This window comes from the organism of the source record quoted next, unplaced genomic scaffold (genome assembly GCF_019419815.1).
Source record: "Pyrus x bretschneideri cultivar Hongxiangsu unplaced genomic scaffold, Pyrus_bretschneideri_v1 Contig16, whole genome shotgun sequence".
NCBI lineage: Eukaryota > Viridiplantae > Streptophyta > Magnoliopsida > Rosales > Rosaceae > Pyrus > Pyrus x bretschneideri.
The window spans coordinates 289799-294592 of NW_025999457.1; positions in this window are offsets into that span (position 1 = coordinate 289799).

Below are 4794 nucleotides of genomic sequence, written 5' to 3' on the forward strand. Positions count from 1 at the left end.
TTGAGCCAAGGATAGCAAAAACAGCCAAACACTTTCAACTTTGAATAATTAGGAGACTTATTAAAAAGAATTTCCCATGGAGACTTGTAAGATCTAGAAATAGGCAACCTATTGATAAGATACATTGCAGTAGAAAATGCTTCTATCCTTCTACCTAAAATCTGTGTGGAACTTTAGAAGCAACAAGAAGTGTCCTTGCAGTTTCAGTGAGATGTCTATGCTTGCGCTTAACACACCCATTTTGCTCAGGTGTGTATGGGCAGCTAAACTGGTGAGAAATACCATGCTGAAGTAAGAAAGAAGTAAATGCAGAACTGGTGAACTCACCCCCTAAATCTATTCTGAAAGTCTTGATTTTATTACCAAGTAAGTTTTCAACATATGTTTTGAAAATTACAAAGATAGAGAAGATTTCAGACTTTTCTTTTAAAGGAAACATCCAACTATATTTGCTAAACTCATCCACAAAGAGTACATAATACTTATAGCCACTGACAGATGAAACTGGACAGGGACCCCAGACATAACAATGAACTAAATCCAAGCTATTAGAAACAGTTGTAGTACTATATGAAAATGGCAACTTGTGATTTTTACCAATTGCACAATCTGCACAAAAAAACTTAACAGAAGCAAAACTATTAGGGGCAAGTTTATTAGTATGTAGAATCCTTATGAAAATAACTGTTGAAGGGTGACCAAGCCTTTTGTGCCATTATTTGTAATGAAGCTTGAGAGCTAACAAGCACAAAGTATGAAGCTTTAAGTGACTGACCTTGCAAAAGATAGAAACCATTCCTAACTAGGACCCAAAAAAACATATTCCCAGTGGAACGGTCCTTGATTACAGAGCCATCATAATCAAGAGTTAAAGAGCAATAATTGTCTCTTAAAAATTATACGCAAATAGCAAATTAAATTGCATCATTGGTACATGGAGTACATTATTTAAGCGAAAGGCAGCATGTGGTGTTTTAAGAACAGATGAACCGGTGTGGTGGATTGCCATACCTTGTCCATCACCAACATAAACCTTGTCTTTACCAGAGTAAGGGATAGAGAAGAGATTGCTGAGATATCATTGGTGACATGAGCAGTGGCGCCATAGTCCAGAAGCCATGTAAGCTAAAAACAATACGCAGTATTGGCACACATAGCAGCAAGCTTAGCAAGTGGAATCTTTCTAGCAAAAGCATGGTTCATTCGAGCATAGCAGTCAATTACCTCATGATCAAAGGAGTTGCAAATTTGACAGGGAGACCGATTACCAGAATTACGATTATAACCACCAGAATTTCAATTGTAGTTGCCATAATGATTACGAAAATTACCAGTGCCATTGCCAAAATTGTTATAATTGCCACGATAATTGCCTCTACCTCGATTGTTTTTCTGAAAATTACCTCGGCCACAATTATTGCGCTGAAAATTACTACAATTGTTATAGTTGGAATGTTGAACAGCATATGTCTGTGAGAGAGAATGCGTAGGTAAGAGACCTTGTTGTAGAGGCAGAGCTTGAGCAACAAAGGCTTGAAACGGTTCTATGGCAAAAGATGAATGAGCTTTCTTCTTCCAATGCATGAAAAGCTCTTTGTTCAAGAGTAAACCATGAAGCTCATCTAAGGAAGTAGATGAAATTCGAAGCATGATAAAATCAATGAAGGATTTGTAATCATCAGATAGGTCATTTAGAGTGACATCAATGAGATCTTGTTCCAAGATTGGGGCTCCGGCAGCCATAAAAATGTTTGAGATGCCTTTGATACGTTGCAGATAATCAGAGATAGGTTGATTGCCTTTCTAAATTGCATGAAGGCACTATCTGTGTTGATGAATGTGAGTAGCCGAGACTCTGCCAAATTGTTAGTCAAGATTCTACCATAATTCTCAAGATGAAGTAACATTGACGGTGAACGGAATAAGGTCTTCAGAGAGAGTTGAATTCAACCAGATAAGGATATTTTGATCATTTTCAAACCATATCTCGAAGTCAGGATTAGGTACTTCAATACTCACACCAGATTGATCAAGAACAAATGGCAGTGGACATTTCTCCGATCCATCAATGATGTCCGTAATTTTATATCGTCGGAAAATTGGAGAGAAAAGAGCTTTCCAGGCCTAATAATTGTCCCTCTTAAGCTTTGTAGGAACCATACAACTGATATTTTGGATGGAAATTGAAGAGATCGAAGAGAAATTCGAAGAATTAGGGTTTATCGGAGCAAAATTTGATGAGAAAGGGGTGGGATTCGGAGCGAAAACTTCTAGATTTGCAGGCGAAGAAGTAGAAGGTGCCATTATCGATCAAGATTTGCAAAGCAAGAAGCAAATTTGATAGAGAAATTGAATATTGTAGAGGAAGCTAGGATCGGTGCGTGAGCAAGGAGGCTCTGATACCATATGTGAAATAACTCTGGTATTTCATTTCTTAATGAATAAGATATTACAATCAGGTTTATATACAACTTTGGAAATTAGCTTAGTAACTAATTACACCTAGTTAACTCACTAAACTAGTATTAGTTACATGTACAGTTGTAACAAACTTGTAACAATATTACAACTACCTATTTGTGTATCTATTTATTCCTGAGGCCGAACGAACACAGCATTCAACAACATACATGATGCACTACACATATATATAAGAGGAGGCGGCGGCTGAAACTAAGGCCTAGTTTGGTACTAAGGGGATTCTGAAAAAAGCTGGTATCAAAAAAAGCTGGGAGCTGTTTTTGTGTTTGGTAAACATTCAGCTTCAGCTTTTTTTCACAGTTTTGGGTGAAAAAAAGCCAAAAACAAGAAGTTGCAAAACCCAGCTTTGAAAAACTGGCTTTTTTTCACATCTGTTTTACATAAAAGTTTACCAAACACTATAATACTGCTTTTTTTTTTTTTCAAAAGCACTTTTTCAAAAAAGTTTACCAAACACTCTGTTGCTTTATTTCGCATCTGCTTATTCTTACAGCACAGCAGAAGCAGCTTTTTTTCAAAGCACAACACCAAACCAACCCTAATTCAATACCAGAACCAGTGGTTTTGTTTCCAGTTGCAACCAACAACACCTTCGGAGAAAGGATCCAGGGAGTCCACTACCCCAAGTTGTGCATCACCTCCCAACGTAATCATCTACATCCACATAACACAAGTAAAACGTCAGGAGCAGGAGCGAGAACAAGACAAAGAAACAGATTTCAAGCGCACAAGCGATGCCACTGCTAATTCAAACTGTTGAACATGGTCACTTCCATAAAACAAAACATGGAGAGACAGCATAACAGGATCACCTGATACATTTCCTTTCACTTTCTCTGACATATTTTTATGTTCATCAATCAGCTGCACAAGATAAAATCAAATTATATAGCAGTAAAGACACGATCTTCTTTTTCAATATTACCGACGTGCACACCGACATTTCTCTTTTTTTTTTAATTTTTTTTTTTTAATTTTTTTTTTTTTATGTGGGTTTTAAATACTGCAAAATAAGAAGCACGACGACAATAACATGCCATTGCCAGGTCTAACAGGAAACTATGTGAGATTGGTACATGTAGGAATTCAAGATCTTCACCTACAAGGGTGTTTTGCAGTGTTGCATAAAACCAAAAGGACGTGGAGCGCATTCCGGAATGCTTACGTTGACCTCCTTCAAATTTGGCAAGAGAGGAAATTGCTTGCTTTCCTAAGATATTAAAATACATGAAATCATAGTTTCATAATTCCCCGATAAATCTGCATGCAATGCATTCAACTAATATTTTCTGGAGTAACAAGCTTGCACTCATCCAAAGCCTAATATCTTCAGATTTTTTATTAACGCATTGTATTTCAATTTCTTTACTCTAAGCAATTTAATTCAAGCACTCTGCTTTTCAATTCTTTATTTTACGCACTTTCCTTGCTGTTTTGTAGTTTCAATTTTTATTTTAGTTCAAAGTACCTTCATCTTCTACGCACTCGTTCTCCATTTAATTTACTCTCTTTCAAGTCTATTCTCTATTCCTTTTCTAATTCCATATTCCCTTCTACCCATCCATTACATGAAGTTGGTTGTTCGTTGAACGCCTTGCCTTCAAGGTAGAGAAAACCTAGGCCAAGAAAAGGAACACAAATCACACTCACATCTTTTTTACGTAGGCCAATCTAGGTCACGTGGTGACGCACACGCACATCTAATCTAAAGAAGGACTGAAAATCCTTATAGGCTGTCTGGTCCAGCCAAAAAAAGAAAAAACATTTTTGACACAATCGGTGAGACGCTCTATATGGACAACCAATAGGGGTCACAATACCCATGTTGGCCGGTTAACTACAAGGGCTTCCGTGGTCAATATGGTGGCCCATATGCATCTAATGCACAATATGGCTTTAATAGCTAATATAATTAGTGTAGTGCTATTCACACATCATTTTTACTTCTCATACATTCTTTTTAATTTTTAGTCGTTGGATCGAATGAATTGAAAAAGATTAATAACCAAAATTAATAAAAGTGTGTAGAAGGTAAAAATGAGTGTATAAATAGTACTATCGTATAGTTATAATGGTCGACGCAATATAATTATAATCTATTTGAATCCCTTTGCAACTGATGACAAGATGTGTGTGGAGTTTTGAAAGTAAAGATGGAAGGTTAATTTGGTTGCTTTTGAGATTGAACTCAAACATAAAAGACTGAAAGTGAATTTGAACCATATTTTTACTAGCGTATTGCAAGCTAAGCCCACCCGTCTTCTTTAATGTAGATAATGGGGGGGAAATACCAAAAATTCCAAACCGAACCGA